Below are 21932 nucleotides of genomic sequence, written 5' to 3'. Positions count from 1 at the left end.
TCCTTAACCTTCCACCTGGTTATTCGACTGTCAGGAATTTGTTCCAAGTGCAGAACTAAGATACACATTAGCAAACAATTACAAGGAACCAAAATAGGCATTAAGAGACTGAGTGAATGGATGAGGATACCTGCACACATTAAAAATGAATCGTGTGAACAGAAGAAAAATGTTAGCGATGGTAGCAAACACAAAAGAGAATGTGTGGTTGCAACTATGTAAACACGTGCATATAAGCGGAAGGTTTCATGTGTAAAAAGTTGCACTTTGTAGTAGTATTATGGATACTACTTTATTCTTTTTTCATGTTTCTTTCTCCCTGGTTTTTTTATTCTTTTCAGTGGCAGTTAAAGCAAAAACAAACAAAAAAACTGGATTCAAATCTAGCCAGCAGCGTGACTTTGAGCAACTCTTGTCTGTAAAGTGGGGTAATATTTTCCAGCGCGATGGTTGAGGTCAGTAGGAAGTGATTTGAGCCGCATTTGGCACCCCAGACCTCCTTCTTGCGGTGGGGGCGCCTCCTCCTCCCCGAAAGGCAGGAGCCGTCAAAGCCCTCTTGGAGACCTCCTCCCTCGGCCCGGAAGTCCAGGCGCTCCTGGGTCTCCACGGCGCGGGGACTCCTTGCTGCATGGAACTCTCCAGAGCAGGTGGGGATAGGGGTGTCCCACTGGCACCTGTCCCCTCTGGGGAAGGGGCAAGCTCGGGTAACATAACGCCCGTGGGCACCTCGGGTTGCGGGGCTGGCTTGTAGCCACCTTCGAGCTTCTGTCCCGACCCCGGGCCCCCTGCACTCCCACCGGAATTCGGCAGCCGTCTTGTGCCCCCTCGCCGGGGCCCCGAGCGGCAGGAAAGCTTGGATTTACAGGGCACCTCCTGCGGAAGCCTAGAGACACCGGGTGTGCCGGGGGTCCGGGTCTGACTTCGCAGACAGGGGGCACTTGGGTGCCTTCCCAGATCTCAAGGGTCGCGCCACGTCTCCGACGTGGGCCAAGCGGGCGGACGCAGCCCTCTCCCACGGCGACACGCGCCGATCTGGTATCCAGCTGTCGCTCGGTCCGTTCCTCCGCTAATGCCATCTTGCCGGAGGCTGTCACGTGCGGACGACAGCATCGCGCTTCCCCCGGCTCGGACGCCAAAATCTACACAGGGACGCCACCCGGTTTCCTGGGCTCTGTCCACAACCCGAGGTGAGGCGCGGGGGCCCTTCCCTCGTGGGTTGGAGCAGGGACAGGGTGGGCGCTGGGTCCCTGGGGGCGCGTCTCCCTGTCGGGGCCAGGCAGCGCGGGGTCGCAGCGCCGTCGGGGGCCGGAGGCGCCGCCGCTTGCCTTGCGCCACGGCCTCGGGGGTGTCCGCTGCAAGTTGTGGGCTGCGGGCACGTGGGGCTGGGGCGGCTGGCGGCGCTGGACACCCCAGGACCCCAGTCCGCGGCCGCCTCGCCTCCCGCAACCGCCCAGCGGTGCGGGAAGACAAGCGGGCGAGTTCTGGGAGGCCAGGCCGGGGGGCGCCACGCGTGCGGCGCGAGGGGCGCGGGCTGCCGGGAGGAGCGCGGATGGTGGGGGGGCGCGGGCGCATGCGCCCTGCGCCCGTGCCATATTGGAATGAGTCGGAGCGCTGAGCGCCGCCGCCGCCGCCTCCGCCGGAGCGCGGGTGGAGGGGGGCGGGGAGAGCTGCCGGCCGCCCCGCTCCGCGGAGCCCAGCAGGAAGAAGGGCGCGAGCGGGCGAGTGCAGGCGGCGCAAGCGGAAAAAGCGCCCGCACGGGGGAACGAAAAGAAGAAAAGAAAGAAAACGAGCGCGAGAAGGGAAAAGCGAGCGATCGAGCGAGTGCGCGCGCGAAAACTCCCGACAGGTAAAAAAGCGGGGCCGCCGACTGGGCCTTCCCGCGCGGCGGCCTGAAGGGGCGGCGGCGGCGCCGGGGCGGTGGATCGCGCGGCGTCCCCCTCGAGGCGGCCACGCAACTTTGGCAACGAAAATCCGCCGGGAGCCGGAGGGCGGCGGGCGCGCGGTCAGAGGCGCCAACGGGCGGCGGCAGCACGTTGGGGGCGGGGGCGGGGCGGGTGTGTGTGTGTGGGGGGAAACGCGGCGCCCGCGCGCGGCCTGGCGCGTCCCCGCGCGCCGGCCTGCCGGGCAGCAGGAGCGCGCCTGGGCGCCTCGCCGCGGCGGCGGCGGCGGCGGCCGGCCGTCCCGGGCGGACAGCGCGCCGAGCGGCAGCTTTGGGGCGTGAAAGGAAAGTGGCCGGGCGGCGGCAACGCCGGCGCCCAAGTTCCCCGGCGCGCTGGGCCCGCCGCGCGCCCCTCCCCGCGCGTCCCGCCCTCCCGCCCGCCGAGCCCCCGCGGACCCGCCCCCCGGGCTCGCTCCGGGCCGGGGCGCGAACCCGCAGCAGGGCCCGGGGGCGCGCCGCCCGCGCGGAGGTCCGAACTTCGCAGGGCCGAGGCGGCCGCTGAGCGTCTAGCGGCCGCCGCAACCGGTTGCTTCGGGCCAGCGTGGTGGAGTGCGCTGGGCCTTCCTAGCGCCGCGCGAGCGGGCCGAGGGCTCGCGGGGAACCCGCTGCTCGACCCCAGCCGGGCTTGCCGCTCGGGAGGTCCGTGACCGTTTCGATTTCTGTTCTTAAAGTCTCGTTTTGGACCTTGAAAAGAGGCTATGGAGAGGCGAGCAGAGTGTCCTGAGAAGGCAGGCCTGCCCTGTGGGGAGCAGAAACGCCTTGTGAGAACAGAGATAAATTCCCGCGGAAAGGATGTATGTTAAGTTTTTCACAAGATGTCAGCTGCTCACTGGGTTCTAAAACTGAGCCGTAAAGGACAGGTCACCTGCACGTTTTGTTATGCGCCAGGATTGGGGTAGGACACCCTTGCCAGGGCCAGGCGTTTTATTTAGTGGGGGTTATTCCCAGCGGTTCTCTCAAAGCCATGCGGATGGACGGCCCTCAGCGAGGTTTCGTGAGCCCTACTTAGCAGTGATATAGTCTTGAGAACCAAGAAACCATCAGAGAGATTTGAAAGGAAATAAGATGGATCTTGTCAATCCCTGCATATGCCTTCTTCTCTGGAACCGCATTTTTCAGATGTCACACTTTATTGCATCGCAAGCAAAATGCCTGAAAATGTAATTGTTCATTTGTCAACTGTCTTGACAGGAGGAAGGAAGATGAGTGTTTTTTTGCATACACTTTGGGGCCTGTTGGCCTCGTGTTTTGAGGGATATGTTGAATCTTTCTAGGCCACAGGTAGATTCAGAGTTGAGATTTGTTTATAATGTCAGAAAAGTAACTGCTTGGTGGAAACGGGAGTGGCCCAAGATCCGGAAACAGTTACATTACTGCTGTTGTCATTGACTAGCTGCCTTATCTTGGGTATGTTTCTTACCCTTTACAGATTTGGTTTTCCTTATTTGCAGAGTTAGAGGATGAGTGGATCATTATTCTGCTGCTTTCAGTTCTAAAATTCGGTGACTTTTTAAAGTGAACGATTAAAAAAATCTCGGTCTTTGAAAGGTTCTACATAAAAGTGCTCACAATGTGCATCTTTATTAAAATACATTTAGAGAAAATATCTTGGGAGCTCTGGATGATTTCATGTAATTATCTGGAAAGATAGTTACACATGTATTTTAATATGTTTTTGAAATTTTATATATACATTTATTTATTGAGGCCTAACTTACAGTAAAATTTAAGTACATAGAGTTCAATGACTTTTTACGTATGTATACGCTTTGGTAGCTACACTCAGATTAAGATATAGAGCATTTTCAGCCTCCCGAAGGGCTCTCTTTACATTCTTTCCGTTCAGTAAACACCCTCCCCCTTCCAAGGTGATCACTATACTGACTTCCATCACCACTGGTAAGTTTTGCTTTGCAACAGAACTCTTTTGAGGGTGAAAGGGGGCAATATTAATAAACTGAAGGACAACATGTGTGTAAACCTGGAGTTATGGTCATGGTCGTTTTCGCCCTAATCCTGATGCTTTTATAACAATTCTTACTTTTTTTAATATCTAAAATAACTAAAAATTCTGACCTGGGAGACTTCTTAGTCAGAAGATCACTTTTTAGCTGAGGCAGTACTGTGCAGGTTTGGTATCTGTGGTTTTTGGGAGTCCTTGTGGACATGGGGCCTGTATTAATCTGTTATTTCTCGTTTTTGGAATACAGGTATATTTGCAGACATTAGGTTTGAAGGATGAATCATGAACTTTCCCAACAAGTCAGATTTAAGTTGTCAGTAGATGAGTCAGTTCCTTAAAGCCTAGAATTTGCTGAGAAAATTAAATGAAAATGGATTTTTTAAAGTTCAGTGAATTAAAGAATGTGGGCATAAAGCTTTAACAACCTTTTAAATGACAGCAATTAACTTGATTTATATATGCAGGATATTTGCCTGGTTTATCAAATCATTAAAACTCTAGCGATGAAAGCAAAAACAAAAAGTAACTAAAAGTTGTATCAGGTGTGTTTTTTTCTTTTTAATTTCAACATGATTAAGATACCTTTCTGTGTTAGACCTAGGAAGTTGGGTTTTTTACATTCCCCCCCTGAAGCAAGTACTTCAGCAATTTGCTTATCCTACCCAAATGCCTTTTAGTATATTCTTGTACCCTTTCTTGTTTCTACTGCTGAAGGAGAGGAGTTAGAGGTTGTAAGTGAATTCTTGTTAGTTCTCACAAAGGTCTGTGTTTTTCTACTGCACGGCCATCTGTGTGATACAAAGTTGGGAACTGTCTGAGGCCTGTGGTAGGGATGTATGGGGCGTAGTCCACAAAGTTCAAAGATTTTCTTTTGTGAAATGATTCTGCTGAATAATTGTGTTTTTCTGTGACTAAGTCAGACAGCCAAAAACTAAGCTGAATTTGGTCACTCTACCCCAAGATGCATAGCATCATTAGGAAAGTAATTCATCACTTAGTTGTTATTGATCCACCAGTTTTTATCTCTCCTTCCTTTCTTCCTCCCTCCCTCCCTTCCTTCCTCCTTTTCTTTTTTGGTGGCTCTTTTTAGATTTCTTAGCTTTGGCATTATCAGATATTTAACTTAAAATTTGTTAACTTTTTGAGAGATGCAACTGAAGAGATGCAAAATGAGAAGCACATATGAAAGGGAATTCCGTCTTTTTGTAAACTATGATTTTTCTCTTTAAAAATGCTTTTCTTATTCATAATCTTGCTGCTTCTGTAGGGTACTTTTGCTTTCACAGTGGTGACTAGACTGGGCTTAGCTGTAGAATGGTGATGTAGAAGCTGCTATCTTTTGACTCTGAAGTCTATAGAAAAGCTGAACTGTCCAAACTTCATTGGCCTTTTTATTATGACTTCATGTCATGTTCACATTAAAGAAATGAATACAATCCAGAAAGCAGAAGACCATAAGGCAGGTATTTTGAATGCTAAATATTTTTTATTAAATCTTTTCTACCTTATAATTTCCTGAAACTTTTCTTTCTGGATTTATTTGGCTGTGAACCAGTATTTCAGAATAATTTAAATGAGAATGAAAGAACATTTAATCAGTAAATGGTATGGTTTTGTTATGGCAGGGTATTTTTATTTCTGTAAATAGAATTTGTTTTCTAACTGGAATGTTTTGTAATTGAAAAAAAAATTTCTTCTTGTACATAGTTGTTAAATTGGCTGAAAGTCTCTGGGGATTTTGGTTACCTGGGAGATTTGGAACCATTAGACTTCAGGGAGTGGGATTTTGATATGACTCTATACTTCTTCAAGTGGAACTGGCCCCATTGGAAAATGTTTACAATAGAAAGGATGTGGTCAGGTTGTTACAAGGTCATTTTTAAGCTTTACAAAAGTGGGAGAGAGGATAAGAAGACAGGTTATTAAAAGAAAAATTATGACTTTACTGTAGACGTTTTAACAAGTTTGACTGTAAATCTTTGCCTGTTGCTGAAAGGCACCTAAAGATTTGTAGTTATTTTTTAGTCTCTTTTATTCAAGAGGATGTTTATAAATTTATTCAGCTCTTTTTGACTTTAGATCATCACTCAAGGACATAATTAAAAAAAATGTTGCCTATATATTGTGCTAAAGGTATTAGGTCCCTGCTGAACTTTGTGGTTTGATAGTTGAGTAACTGCAGAGCCAAGCACTGGACTGTGTGGGTAAAGGCTATACAGTGGCATTTCTAACATGGTGTACAGTGCTGTATGCAGGTGTGTTTGCTTAATCTAGAGAAAGGTTAATCACTAGACTGATTTGGGGTGGATAGGGCAGTTGAGAGTACCTGCTTGGTTTGGGAAAGTTGGTTTTGGGCTGAGATGACATTTGGAGAGGGTCTTAGATGAGAGATGGAGGGAGGTTTGTTGGCAGCTGCAAGTGCAGGACAGTCGTATTTGGAATGACAACATGAGATGGACTGAGAAATTTATCAATCATTAAAATACCTCAAGAGTTTTTCCTGCTGAAATTCAGTTTAAAGTGTTAACCAACAGGTACTTCGATTTAATTCCAAAATATTATATATATATTTTTACCCAGAATAGTTTTAAAATTTATTTTATTTATTCTTGGCTGCGTTGGGTCTTTGGTGCTGCGCACGGGCTTTCTCTAGTTGCGGTGAGCGGGGGCTACTCTTCCTTGCGGTGCGTGGGCTTCTCATTGCGGTGGCTTCTCTTGTTACAGAGCACGGGCTCTAGGCGTGCGGGCTTCAGTAGTTGTGCCTCACGGGCTCTAGAGCGCAGGCTCAGTAGTTGTGGCGCACAGGCTTAGTTGCTCTGCGGCATGTGGGATCTTCCCGGATCAGGGATCGAACACTTGTCCCCTGCATTAGCAGGCGGATTCTTAACTACTGTGCCACCAGGGATGTCCAGGTTTCATTTTTATTATTGAGCAAAATGGGCAGGGGTAGGTGATCTAGTAGCTAAAGCTAGAAATATGAAAAACTTTGGGTATTTGATTGTTATTATGGTCATTTATGATATCTGAACCCCTTGACCTCTTAATATAGTTGATGCTTATTATTTTCATTTGTTTCCCTTTTGAAGTTGATTTTAGTCCTCAATCATGGTTTGTATTTGCATTTAAAATATATGTAAGTTTTTATTATTGTTAATATTGATACAAGTAACACTGTACACAAATTGGGAAACAGACTTAATCTGCTCTTAGGCATTATCTGTGCCTGGTTTTCCTTAAGGGCTCCTGGGTGAACTGAGAGAAATTTTAAGTGGCTCTGTTGCCAGTAGTAGTTGTGACACGGGAAGCAGTGGGCTGGGTGGGCTCTTCTGGCCTTGCCTTCTAGGGTGGCTCTCCCTTCTCTGCTGTGAGTGCTTGAGGAGGGCTCCATGACTCCTACAGCCAGATCCAGAGCTTTAAGGCACAACAGGGTTCTGAAAACCGTTTCTCCTCCCAGCCCACCCCTTGACCTTTACCCTGATTTTGGCTTTCTATTAACTTTGAGAGGAGCTCTTTCCAAAGCAGCTATACTACTGAAACCTCAGGTTCTGGTGTGGTATTCTTTTTCCGCCACCTCCTTGAGAGGCTTCCCTACTCTTCCTGTGTCATCTTTGACCTCATTGTTAACCTCCTTTTCCTCTCAAAGAGTTCCAGCCCCTTTAAGCCTGGACCCATTGTCCAGTCTTTTCCTTCCTGGCCAGTACCCTTTACTCTGGTCCCTTTGCCCTTCTGCAGCTTCTGCTCTGTTGAGTACCACCCCTGCCAGTCCAGCCTGTGCCTGCTCTGCTGTGGACAGACTGCCCACTTCAGACCCTGAAGGAGACTTCAGGGTCTCCTCCTATGTGCCACTAGCTCCACACAATCTTAGCTCGAGGCAGACCCTTTTCTTTTTGCCTTCTGTGACCTTTTTGCCTTCTGTGACCTTTTCAGACCCTCCCTTGGTGGATTCCCCCACATTTAGACTTCATCTAGCCCTTATGCCCCCCTAAACCTTTCTGCTGAGCTTCAGATCCATATATCCTCTGTTCCATATATCCTCTGTTCTCTGGGCCTGTCCAGTTTGGATGCTCTGCTGGCCTCTCAAAATCTACAGGTCCTGAACAGAATCCCTCAGTCTACCTTAAAGCTACTCCTCTAGCCCGCCCATCTGCCTAGGTCTCTTTTTTTACCTTCCTTCTTAGTGATGGCTTCCATTTTTTTCCCCCAACAGCTTTCCCGTGGAACTGAGTTTTATTCTTGAATTACCAACCCTTTACTTAAGAATGTGCAGTTCTGACTCCTTGGCTTTCAAACATTTTTAGAAGCTATGGGACCCTTTGTTAAGTGAAATCTTTCTAGGAAACCCAATATGTAAAATAAGTAAAACTAGAGTTCTGGTGGAAGGCGAGTGAAGGGTCAGCATCCTGTCCTGCCACTTAGGCCTTCTGGTGCTGCCCTCTTCCTCTTCCGAGGCAGAGCTGGTATCTGGTCCTTGGACTCTATAAGTGGAACTTTCTGGAGTTGCTCAGTACTGCCTGAGGGCACTCTGCTTGTCGGAAAATCACTTGATCTGTTCTGCACCCCACCTCTTTCCCATTGGTTTTATTTTAATTGTGACTGGTAAATATAAAATTAACGCCGCGATGAATCTTGCCAAGGAAAAGGAAAGCCACTTTGGAAAGTGAAACTAGGTATTAAAAAGAGCCAACTCCTTTAAATGCTGAAACCTTCAAAAGTGCCCAAGGGTTTCTTTCAAGTTTTATGGAAGTCTCTACTAACTTATTCTCTTAAAAGCTGCTTTTCTACAACATGAACATGCAAGTAAACTTAGTTTAGTTTTACTGTTTTTGTTTTGTTCCTTTACCAGTATAGCAGGTTTGTTCAACCCATAATATAACTAAAATGTTAAATATTTGCAGTTAAAAATATGTTCTGTTGCCTCCAAATGGTTGTCCATACCCTCCATCCTCTGCCCCTCCTTCTCCAATCCATCTGACACACTGTGGCCAGATAGCTCTTTCTAAACAAACTTGATTTTATCACATAAACTTACTCTGCTGCCAGCAGGGGAAAGTCCAGGCTCCTCAGGAATGTGCACAGAATCCTTGAGGAGTTTGTCCCCTCACCTGCCCAGCTTAGCCCCCTCTCACACACGCCCGTCCCTCCAGCCACGCCCACACCCTGGTCCTCTGCACATACTCTCCTCTGCATGTCCAGTGTGTCCTCCACTAACACAAGGCTCCCCAAATATCAGTCTCGCATGTACCAATCTCATGCTTTTGGCCATATTTGATTACCATAATTATTCTTTTAATATTTTAAAAATTTACTTTAAATTTTTGACTATTTTATTTTTTTAAATATTTATTTATTTGGTTGCGCCAGATCTTAGTTGCGGCATGCAGGATCTTTAGTTGTGGCATGCGGACTCTTAGTTGTGGCACGCATGCGGGATCTAGTTCCACGACCAGGGATTGAACCCAGGCCCCCTGCACTGGGAGCATGGATTCTTACCCACCGGACCACCAGGGAAGTTCCTAAAATTTTGACTTTTTAATTTAAATTTTATAAATCATTATTACATTTTAAAAATAAAAATAATGAAATACAAGTAATAGTAAGTCTAATCGTTTTATCCAAATATATTCCTTCAGTAAGTTTCTTATTTATTTATTTATGGCCGTACCACGTGGCTTGTGTGATCTCAATTCCCTGACCAGGGATTGAACCCAGGCCCTGGCAGTGAAATCCTGGAACCCTAACCGCTAGGCAGCCAGGGAACTCCTAAGGTTCTCAACAAAGCCTTTGTACTTAAAATTTTTACAAACTATGTACCTCATAACAGGAGATATTACGGATTTTTTTTTTTTTTTAGGTGTGATAATGGTGTTGTGACTATATATGAGAATGCCCTTATTCTTGGGAGAAGCAAGCTGAAGAGTTTAGAGCTGAGGTATCATGATGTCTCATGATGTCTTCAACACTTTCAAATGGCTCATAAAGTATACATGTATGCACATATGTATAGAAAAATAAAGCAAATCAGGAAAATTTTCATAACTTTTGAGTCTTAAGTGGAGAGTATTTGGAATTTTTTCAAAATCTGTTTGCAAATTTTGATTAAAGGTTGTCTTGGCTTAAGTATAAAAATGGCTGCAAAAAAAGTTGGTATTAAAAAAAGTTTTTAACCCCAGTACACAATGAGTAACATACATACATACACACACACATACACATACATATACAGAGAGCACAGACCCACTTGTTGAAGTGATATTTAGACTACCCGCATATTCAGTGTTGTGGGAAAACCAAATGCTAGGGAAATTTTTTTTAAAAAAATTTAATTTTTAAATTGAGGTATAATTGACATACAACATTATATTAGTTTCAGGTGTAAAACTAATGATTTGATAATTGTATATATTGGGAAATGATCACCACAATAAGTCTAGTTAACATCTGTCACCATACCTAGTTACAAAATTTTTTTCTTATGATGAGAACTTTTAAGATTTACTCTCTTAGATACTTTCAAATGTGTAATACAATATTATTAACTATAGTCGCCATGCTGTACATCTCCATGACTTATTTTATAACTAGAAGTTTGTACCTTTGAAGTTCTTAATAAATCCTCTTTAAGCAATACTTGTGAAGTTGCAGTTGCATGTTTTATATGTTAACTCTTTTTCCCCTTCCACCTTAATGATGCTATGTAAATACTTGAAAAGAAAGTCTTCAGCAGCCCCTAAATTTTCTCATGTTGTGCTTAGGGGACTACACTAAGGAGATTCTTGCTTGTCCTGTAAGACTCAGGTCTCCTGTAGAGTTTTCCTCCCTGGACTTCTCCAGGCCAGATTAACTACCCTTTGCCCTGGGTACTCACAGTATTCTACATATTCTCCTCTTGTGAATATTACAATTGTAATTATTTGTTCAGTGTCTATACCAGATTGAGGGCTCATGGTGAGAGACCCTGTTTTATTCTTTATCGGTACCTTGCAGACAACGTAGCAGAGAGTAGACAGTAGATGAATTATAGCTGAACGAAAGCATAGAAGCAACACTGCAGCACCATCATTTATAACATTATTTCTACTCTAAAATGTATTATTTGCTAAACAAGAAACTATGATGTTTAATCAGATCCTGTCTTGTCACTCCTAGGCTTAGAGCCTGCTAGTGGCTTTCCATAGTAATTACAGTAAAATCCAAACTCCTTTTGTGGTCTGTAATGCCCTTTGTGATTTGTTCCCTGCCCACCTCTGCCACTTTTCCGCCTGCTTTCCCACAATCCAGCCACATGTCTTTTCTGTCCCTCCAAGTACACTGAGTTTGTTACATTTAGTTCCTTTCATCAGAGGGGTCAGCTCAGTAATGAAACCTTTCCTAAACATCCTTACCTCCGCTCCCCTGGCTTTTCATGTCTCATTACTGTTTGGTTTTCTTCATGGCACTTATCACTATGTGAAATTATCTTATTTTTAGCTCATTCTAATATTTAAATTTAAAAGTTTAATTTATTATAAAGTGTTTTAGAGCCCCACTGTAGAGAATATTAAAACCTACTCCAGGAATGTTTTCCCTTATTGTTCCTTGTGGGAAAACTAGACAGTGCACTAACGCATTGTTCTTCTGTTTGCTGTTGTAAACTCCATGAAGATAGGAACCAGGTCTGTCCTTTAATCAGCATGGCATCCCTGTACTGAGAATGGGGCGTAGCAAATACATATATGTTACGTGGAGGTATGAATAAACAACCAACTTGTAGATGATCTAAGAAAAAAATTTTTTTAAACTCTGGAGATTTGGGGGCAGTATTATAGTTTAGTTTTGAATCTTCAGAATTTTTTTTTTATGAGAAGTCAATATTTTGTCATATTTTGCAGCTTGGAGTGTCTGTTTATTGTTTTAGGTGAGCCACATTCCTTTCCTCAACTTCATTTTCTTTATAACTTATAACATCACTTTTTCGAGGATAACTGCCCATCTTCAGATCTTTGACACAAATGGATTTCCATTAGTAAAAATCAAATTGAAGGGCATTAGCTCCAGTCATTTGCTTTACTTTTCATGATAGTAGTTACAGAGGGGCAATCACCAGTCTGGTTCTATATGAGCGTAGGATGGGGCAATTCTGTTGATACTTCCTTTGCCCTCATGGAGAGCCTGTTATTTGCAGGTGCATGAGCCCCAGGTTGAGCTTCAGAATAAAATCCAGTGGATCCATTGTCCTCCCACCATTGTTAATTGAATTGATGCTCTTACTGTGGTAGGAGTGCTGATGATGTTGTATTTGTATGAGGACTGGGGATACCTGAGAACAGGGGAGGGACCACAGAAGTGAAAGAGGGTTGACCAGACTTAGACTTTGCCTATAATCCTTCCCACCCCCTCCTCAGTCCTGCCTGGAAATGGAGACGTTTTGGAAATTGTGACGCTATGGGGGAAAAAGCCCTCTATTTTTTAATGAAAAAAAATTTTTTTTTGGTTTGATATATTTTGTTCTGCTTCCATGCACAAAGCAAAAATGAGTCAATACTCTAGTTTTTTACTTAACTGATTTTTGGCTGGAGAGACTTTAGAAAATTTGGACTCTTCAGTAATTCTGAAGTTCTTTGTTTAGAAACAAAAAGATATTATGTAAAACTGTTTACTCATAGTGTGTGATATTAACATGTAAAATGTAATTGAACTTTAGTTGCATATCTATTAATATATTTGAATCATTTAAACTTTGATTACAGTGGAGCCAAATATTTAAGGGATTTTTGCATCTTGGTTTGAGGAGGAAGTATACATTTTTTTTTTTATCACGGTTGGCAGAAAGTTGAAAGTTACTGTGGGTAGAATGAACCTCTTCCTATACCACCCCTCCACCCACCCGTTTTACTGAATTCAAATGTTGCCACAAAGAATTTAGAGATAATAAATTCTTTTAATAGGCATCACTTTTTCTTGCATTGCTTTGTTTTTATCATAATCACAGACTTAAGTACTTAATCTTTTTGTTTGTTTGCTTGTTTTTCAGCCACTCCGTGGCCGTGCATCATGTGGAATCTTAGTTCCCTGACCAGGGATCAAATCTGTGCTCCCTGCAGTGGAAGCTAGAGTCCTAGCCACTGGACCTCCAAGGAATTCCCTTAATCTTTTTTTTTAAACAGGGATACATGTACGTAGTAAAATATTTTTTGAATAGTGAAAAAGAGTGTACAGTACTCCTTTACTGAGATCCCTAGTCCTTCAGTCTGTTCTGTACAATTTTTTTTTTTTGGCCACACCACACGGCATCGATCTTTGTTCCCCAACCAGGGATCGAACCCGTACCCCCTGCCTTGGAAGCTTGGAGTCTTAACCACTGGACTGCTAGGGAAGTCCCCTCAGTCCCTTCTGCAGGCCACTGTTATTCCTAGTTTTTTTTGTTTTCTTCCAGAAAAATTCTATTTGTATAATGATATGTATTTCTCCACCCACTTCAAAAAACTCAATTGGTAGTGCTCTTTTCATTTAAAATGTCTTGGATATATCCAAGTTCACAGAGATCTGCCTTCTTTTTTTTTTTTTGGTTTTTTTTTTTGCGGTACGCGGGCCTCTCACTGTCGTGCCCTCTCCTGTTGTGGAGCAACAGGCTCCGGACGCGCAGGCTCAGCGGCCATGGCTCACGGGCCCAGCCGCTCCGCGGCATGTGGGATCTTCCCGGACCAGGGCACGAACCCATGTCCCCTGCATCGGCAGGCGGACTCCCAACCACTGTGCCACCTCGGAAGCCCTGCCTTGTTCTTTTAATGATTGCCTAGTAGTCTGTTAATGGCTGCTCCATAATTTATTCAGTCAGCATTTCCAGTTTTTTATGCTATAAACAGTGTCATGGACTAATAATGATAACTGCATTTGCTTGGATTAAGACAAACTTTCTAATACTGAATGTGTTTTTTCTGAGTTAATGTGTTTGTATAAGTAGACTGTTCTTCAGCACTGGGTGCAGTAGAATAAGGGGAGCAGGAGATAAAGTCTCTGCCACTCCTTCCCCTTCCTGTGGGGCAGGAGGGGTAGAGGGGGCAGAGTTCCCAGCCGAGTCTTGGGAGGCTGAGATGTCTGAAGATGTCCACAGACTGTGAGGTGTTAACCATGCCTTTAAAGCCCAAGACCTGTGTGTGTGTTGCTTGTTATCAGTTTAGTTTATTTGTGTTTGTGTTTTGGTTTTGAGAAAATCACAGCAGCATGGATTGGCTAACAAATTATTTTCTGGAAATTTTTTTGTATTTTGTTCATTGGCAGTAATACAGCTAATTTTTTTTTAAGTTGCTTTTTATCTGAGCTACTTGATAAGGAATTTTAAACAGAATGGTATGGTTCCAGTATCGTAACTTCTGAAGAAACTGAATTTGGAATCTTGATGCATTATGTAGCTGAATCTTAAAGTGTTATTATATTTCAGTAATCTGAGTTCTTACTTCTTACCCTTTATTGGAAGAACTTGAGAACACTCCCTCAGAGCTTACATTCATACCCCCATCAGTATCTCCTCTGTGTACTGCCATTGCCTCTAAAATACTGTCGTCAAAAAATGGGTAACAATTCATGGTAGTATATTCCTAACCCAGGGCTGTCATTGCTTGCACAGAGGGTGCACACACTGGGCCAGCAACGGGCGGGCACTGCTGGTCCACAAGTGCTAGTGCCCTTCCCTGCAGGGGCTTGCAGCCGCTGAGTGCACTATGGGCTTTCCGGAGTCAAGTGTGTTTGCTTTGCTGTGGCATTCTTTCTGCCATTTATTTTGTATTCTAGTGAGTAGTTTTGACCCACGAAGGCAGACAGAAGGATGCGACTTGTAGACTTGGACTTGTGGCAAAGAGACAGCATAACATAGTATGGCAAAAAGCAAGTTCTTATGGGTTGATAAGGTGCCTTCAGAAAGTGATCTCAGGACTTTCCTGGTGGTGCAGTGGTTAAGAATCCGCCTGCCAATGCAGGGGACACGGGTTCAATCCCTGGTCCGGGAAGATCCCACATGCTGCGGAGCAACTAAGCCTGAGAGCCATAGCTACTGATCCCATGCGCCACAACTACTGAAGCCTGTGCACCTAGAGCCCCTGCTCCACCACAAGAGAAGCCGCTGCAATGAGGAGCCTGCGCACCACAACAAAGAGTAGCCCCCGCTCGCCACAACTAGAGAAAGCCCACATGCAGCAATGAAGACCCAGTGCAGCCAAAAAAATAAATAAATAAAATAAATAAATAAATAAGTGATCTCAGGAAAAAGAAGTATAGAAGTCGGCAATTAGATTTAGTCAAGTTCCTTATATTGTGAAAAGCATTGTAAGCAACAGGGTAGCCTGGCAAGTTGGACCGTTCAATGTTTAAAGAACGGGTGGAAGAAACAATGGTTTGAAGGCTTGTTTTAACGTCAGAGGATTTGAAGAGGACTGTAGAGCAAGCAAATTACCTGTGGATAATGCCTAATAAATTCACACAGGAGCTCTGCTTTAATGCCCTCTCAGGTGAAAAAGGCACTCCCGATTGGTCAGTGTGCACACCAGGACTGTCAGCAGTGCTGACCTTGAGGCACCTCAAGGTAGCGGGCACTGAATTTCCTTCTCTTGTGAGAATGACATTACCCCTCCCTGGAGGCAGGAACGTTATTGCTGCATTAGAAAGTTGTGGTTTTTTCCTCTCTACTGAATTGGAGGTACCGTGATCTGTTGACATAGAAATTTATTCAGAAAACTTCATAAAGTGGTGGTGCCAGGAGTTTAGGGAATACAAAGTTGAGTAAATTCCCTGCCCTTGAGAAGCTTATAGTACCAGGATAAGATATGATACAAAATAGCTAGTGTTTAAGTGCTGTCAGAAAGGTACAAAGTGCCTCCTATGGAAGATAGTTTGACAGGGCTGGGAGGAGGGGCTAACATTTTTGTAGGGTGTTATTTTGAGAAATGGTTTTTGTGGAATAATGTTTGTGGGAGTAAAGGTCAGGGAGTGAGTAATCTTTGAATACTTATATATTATTAGTGTAAGACTTTCTCAGACTTAAGACATTTCAGTTTTTGTTTTTAAACAGTGTTTATTAACTTGGACTTTGAATTTAACTTACAGCATGTGGCACTTGTGATTTATTTATTTTTGGCTGTGTTGGGTCTTCATTTCTGTGCAAGGGCTTTCTCTAGTTGTGGCAAGCGGGGGCCGCTCTTCATCGCGGTGCGCAGGCCTCTCACTATCGCGGCCTCTTTTGTTGCGGAGCACAGGCTCCAGACGCGCAGGCTCAGTAGTTGTGGCTCATGGGCCTAGTTGCTCCGCAGCATGTGGGATCCTCCCAGACCAGGGCTAGAACCCGTGTCCCCTGCATTAGCAGGCAGAGTCTCAACCACTGTGCCACCAGGGAAGCCCCAACATTTCAGTTTTTAATGGAGACAAGGTCCAGTATAAAATAAGAAAATAATCCTGAACTTTTCCTTTTCAAATCCCTTTCCAAGCCTTTATCTTTAGTGCTGCTTCCTCCTAAAGCTGTTTAATTTTGGTGAGGTTCCCACCAACTTTCCCTCTTTGAGAGTACCAGAAGAAGCAAACAACTAGCTACAGTGATCTTGGGCTATTATATCTGAAACTGAAGGCAGGCTCATTGGGACCTGCCTGGAACTGGAGTGAGCAGCAGTCAGAACACGGGGATGGAGGGGAAACTTTGTTAACTTGTGTCCATAAGCATGCAGCTTGGCAAGATTACAGTATTCCTAAATGGGCCCCAAACTTTTTACTTTGTTATCTGTTGAGTTCCCCTAATTTGCTGTTTCATTGCTGAGGGAGGTTATTATGCTGAGTGCTTATATGTGAGCCATTTGCTGTTTTGATTTATTAAAATTTTTATAACCCTGGCATGTTATGTATTAATTTTTCTGTATATTGAATATTATAGGAAGTTAATTTGCAATTATTACATTTTCTTTGGCTAATTATATTCTCACCTGGTAGGAGTCAGATAGAAATTTTTTTTTTTTATAACCTAGGAGGGTACAGTTGCCTGCATCATCAATTTTATTTGTATTTAATTAATTAATTAATTAATTTTTGGTTGCGTTGGGTCTTCGTTGCTGCACGTGGGCTTGCTCTAGTTGCTGGGGGGGGCTACTCTTCATTGTGGTGCGCGGGCTTCTCATTGCGGTGGCTTCTCTTGCTGCGGAGAACGGGCTCTAAGCACATGGGCTTCAGTAGTTGTGGCACGCGGGCTCCGTAGTGCAGGCTCAGTAGTTGTGGCTTACCGGCTCTAGAGCGCAGGCTCAGTAGTTGTGGCGCACGGGCTTAGTTGCTCTGCAGCATGTGGGATCTTCCTGGACCAGTGCTCGAACCAGTGTCCCCTGCATTGGCACGCAGACTCTCAACCACTGTGCCACCAAGGAAGCCCTAGAAATTTCTATTGTTGTGGATTTCAGGGACCAGCCCGTGAATTTTTAATGATCACATAGGAGTTCAAGATATATTCAGAATTTGCTCAGCATCCTCACTGTCATTACTTTCGTCTTAGCTATCATCCAGTCTCATTTGGATTATTACAGTAGCCTCCTAACTGATTCCCCTCCTTCTGCCCTTGCTTCCTCCAGGCTACCCTTGACACAGTGAGATTCTGTTAACAGGTAAGTCAGATGATGTCACTCCTCTGCTCAGAATTTCCTGCTTTCACTCAAGTCTTTGTCATATCCCAGAGGCTCCACGGCTTAGCCTTCCCACCTCTCAGACTTCCTCCCCACTATCTGCTCTCCAATAAGCCCAGGGGGCTCCCACCTGAGGGCCTTTGCACGTGTTGTTTCCTCTGCCATGAATGCCTTCCTGGAGATACGTGCATGACTAGCTGTCTTGCTTCCTTGGGGTCTTTCCCCCAAAATCACCTCAGTGACCTGTGTGATTAAAATTTCAACCCTCCTGGTATTACGCTCAGTGAAGTAAGTCAGTCAGAGAAAGACAAATACTGTATGATATCACTTATATGTGGAATCTAAAAAATAAAACGAACTAGTGACTGTAACAAAAAAGAAACAGACTTGCAGATATAGAGAACAAACTAGTGGTTACCAGTAGGAAGTGGGACAAGATAGGGGTAGGGGATTAAGAGAGGTACAAACTACTATGTATAAAATAAATAAGCTACGAGGATATATTGTCCAGCGCAGGGAATATAGCCAATATTTTAATAACTATAAATGGAGTATAACCTTTAAAAATTGTGAATCACCATGTTGTACACCTGAAACTTATTACCTATTTTTTTTTGTAAATTTATTTTATTTAGTTATTTATTTTTGGCTGCGTTGGGTCTTCGTTGTTGTGCGTGTGTTTTCTCCAGTTGCAGCGAGCGGGGGCTGCTCTTCCTTGCAGTGCAAGAGCTTCTCATTGCGGTGGCTACTCTTGTTGCGGAGCACGAGCTCTAGGCGTGTGGGCTTCAGTAGTTGTAGCTCGCGGGCTGTAGAGCATAAGTGCAGTAGTTGGTGCATGGGCTTAGTTGCTCCGTGGCATGTGGGATCTTCCCGGACCAGGGATTGAACCCGTGTCCCCTGCATTGGCAGGTGGATTCTTTTTTTTGTGTGTGTGGTATGTGGGCCTCTCACTGTTGTGGCCTCTCCCGTTGCGGAGCACAGGCTCCGGACGCGCAGGCTCAGCGGCCACGGCTCACGGGCCCAGCTGCTCCGCGGCATGTCGGATCTTCCCGGACTGGGGCACGAACCCGTCTCCTGCATCGGCAGGCGGACTCTCAACCACTGAGCCACCAGGGAAGCCCTGGCAGGTGGATTCTTAACCACTGCGCCACCAGGAAAGCCCCTTAGTACCTAATTTTGTAAATCAACTATACCTCAATTAAAAAAAAAGAAAATTTCGGGCTTCCCTGGTGGCGCAGTGGTTGAGAGTCCGCCTGCCGATGCAGGGGATGCGGGTTCGTGCCCCGGTTCGGGAAGATCCCACATGCTGTGGAGCGGCTGGGCCCGTGAGCCGTGGCTGCTGAGCCTGCGCGTCCGGAGCCTGTGCTCTGCAACGGGAGAGGCCACAACAGTGAGAGGCCCGCGTACTGCAAAAAAAAAAAAAAATTTCAACATCCTGCAAAATTTCATATCCCTGCCCCTGATTATTTTTTTTCTCTTTAGCATTTATTATCTAACACTGTGTATTTTACTTCTCTAGCCTGTGTATTATCTCTCTCCTGCACTTGAATGTTAGCTCTTTGACGACAGGGATTTTTGTTTATGCTGTATCTCCAGCACCTAGAACAGGGTCTTGCCTACAGTAGGTGCTCAGTAAGAAGTTGTTGACTGAACGGATTAATGAATATTTTATAGCATAGCTCCCCACCCTGGGTTGTGAATTATATAAATTCTGAATTTGGTAGGCTATCAGACAATGTCTAGTCAGGAAACCACTCCTAGGTGCTTCAATCAAAAGGGGATACAGTTCTATGTGTATAACTGAGTCACTTTGCTGTACTGCAGAGATTGGTACAACATTGTAAATCAGCTATACGTCAATTAAAAAAAGGGGGGGTATGATTCTAGGAATTGGATACAAAAGGAAGGGCTGGAGGAGCAAAGAGGAAGGTGGTATTGTGTAGAGCCCACACACCACCATTTTTCACCTATACTGCTGGAGTTCACTAACTGCCAAGCAGGAACGCCTGCCAGGGCTGCTGCCAGAGTGGGGTGAGAGCACAACTGACAAGGGGGGCTGGCGATGCAGATTCACACCTGATGATTCAGGGAGAGTCTAGAATGTTAAACATGGGGCTGAGTACCAACATAAACTATCCAGCACAGGTGGTATTTATTTAATTCATATGTAGAGATAAATAAACTTAGATGTAGGACAAACTAAATTAATAGCAAGGGTAAGATCTGAGATCATGAGTGCAACCTTAAAAGCTAAGAATTAAATTCCAACTTAGCCTAGTCACATCCATGTGTTGAACCACAAAACTGAACTCAGCCTCTCGAAATGGAACACGACAGGAAACATATCTTCACTGTGGCCGTGATCTCTTAGTGTGATTAAGTGCTCATTTCCGTGAGTTCAGAAAATCTGTGTTTAGGCCCAGTTGTGTCCCAGATTAGATCTCTGTCACTTACAAGATCATACTGGCCTCTCCTAATCTGATTATAGTCCTTACTCAGAGCCCTGATATCAGTTCTTGGTCTAAGATGTGACAGGCTTGTATTTACGGTACCTCTGATTGAGTGCTCCCCCCTTTGCTGCTCAGATCATTCTCACCGCCCCCACACCCCCCAAGACACATTGCCAGCATCTTGTTGCTCCTTTTCTCGCTTATGAACAAGGATACCAAGGTCTAAATATACTTGATTGCAAACTATATTCATGTTCAGTGCTCGTCAGTATTTATGACATGAATCTATTACTGATAAACTTATTTTTGATTAGGGATGGCAACATTTAAATCTCTCAAGATGTGGAGGGAGATCATAGTGGAAATGGTAGGAATTAGTGGGACTTCTGTTGCCTATTTCCCTGCTTCTCTAGGCCCCAATTAAAATTGGCCTAGGGTTTTAGGTTGAATGTCTGTTTCTTGGATGTGAGGTCTGTCACTGATAGATCAAAAAATACTTCTTCCACCTACCCCCCAAAAAAGAAAGACAAAATGAAATCCTATGCAGTGATTACATTTACAGATTTAGAATTCTACTGTAATTTATTTATGAAATTCACATCTTTGCTTTTTTCCTTAAATCTGAAATTCTAAGGGCTTTTAATGTTAAAAGTTATCTTCAGGGAATAATTTATCATGTTTTTGGTGAATTAAATAATTTATGTTCAAGTACTAGCTTATTTCATTCATCAGGTTATTTTGGATTTCTGTAATGCTAATTATTTTTCTTAAACGATGATCCTTTTCTACTTGTAAGCTAAATAAATGGATCTTTCATGTGCCAGTTTGGATCCATCTCATTATGTTCATGGATTCACTTGTAAGGATAAAATCAGTCTTAAAATTGTGACTAGCTGCAGTCCCTTACTTTCCTAATAGGATTATTTTCTTCAGTCTAAACAAACTGAAAATAAACTTCTATGATTTTTGTTTTCCCATAGACCAGAGTATTTCTGTAGCAAAAAAATTAACTACTGCCAGAGCAGCTTACATTCTTCTGTTCTCTGTGCCACCTAATAAATGAGGCCTTCACAGCAGCATCTCTACCACTGACAGCAGCAACATTTTGAAATGTTGGAGTCATGGAGGAGGAGGGCCATTTTGGCTGGGGATGCTGGCCTCTGGTGGATTTGCATTTAGTCTTCTGTAAGTCCCTTTCAGAATTTGAAGTGCGCTTTATTTATTTATTTATTTGCGGGTACGCGGGCCTCTCACTGTTGTGGCCTCTCCCCTCTCCCGTTGAGGAGCACAGGCTCCGGACGCGCAGGCCCAGCGGCCATGGCTCATGGGCCCAGCCGCTCCGCAGCATGTGGGATCCTCCCGGACCAGGGCACGAACCCGTGTCCCCTGCATCGGCAGGCGGACTCTCAACCACTGAGCCACCAGGGAAGCCCTGAAGTGCGCTTTAGAGAGAAATATTGCCTCATCAGAATTCTAGGAAAAAAATGTTCTGTTTAAGTTTAAGCAAAAACCATTTATTTTCCCTTTCTGCATGCTTCCACTGCTTCCTCCTTTTAAACGATTTTATTCCTCCCCTAAAGTTGCTCTGTTTTTGAGCTGTGGTTGTTGGAGACTGTCATAGAAAGGAGGCTGGGCTGGAAGTCTGTGACACTGAGCCAGTGGGAGGGCCCGCAGACACTCCCAAGGAGCCAATGTCTTAAGAAAACACCTTTAGAAACTGTTATCAGTTCATTTAAAATAAGTCTCCAGAGGGCAACAGAGCTCACTTGAGCTAGGAAAATAGCTTTGACCCAGAGATACTTACTTTTTTTTTTTTTTTTTTGCAGTACTCGGGCCTCTCACTGTTGTGGCCTCTCCCGTTGCAGAGCAACAGGCTCCGGATGCGCAGGCTCAGCGGCCATGGCTCACGGGCCCAGCCGCTCCGCGGCATGTGGGATCTTCCCGGACCGGGGCACGAA

The 21932-nt window shown here is 44.7% G+C and overlaps 1 protein-coding gene across 2 annotated transcripts in view; it reads left to right on the top strand.

Moving 5' to 3' along the window:
• The first annotated feature begins 1609 nt into the window (after positions 1-1609).
• The window catches only part of SFMBT1 (Scm like with four mbt domains 1), a 131061-nt gene continuing 110738 nt past the window's right edge, over positions 1610-21932 (top strand). Inside the window, exon 1 of one of the 2 annotated variants that reach the window (XM_022572870.2) lies at positions 1610-1846. The gene's annotated coding sequence lies outside the window, so the exon portion shown is untranslated. The remainder of the gene's footprint in view (positions 1847-21932) is intronic. The other variant, XM_022572871.2, reaches the window with a different exon arrangement.

The sequence above is a fragment of the Delphinapterus leucas genome, chromosome 10 (genome assembly GCF_059928025.1).
Source record: "Delphinapterus leucas isolate spDelLeu-1000000601 "Yukka" chromosome 10, BTC_Dleu_Yukka2, whole genome shotgun sequence".
Lineage (NCBI taxonomy): Eukaryota > Metazoa > Chordata > Mammalia > Artiodactyla > Monodontidae > Delphinapterus > Delphinapterus leucas.
Note: the sequence above shows the minus strand (reverse complement) of the source record. Positions and strands in the feature narration are given on the sequence as shown.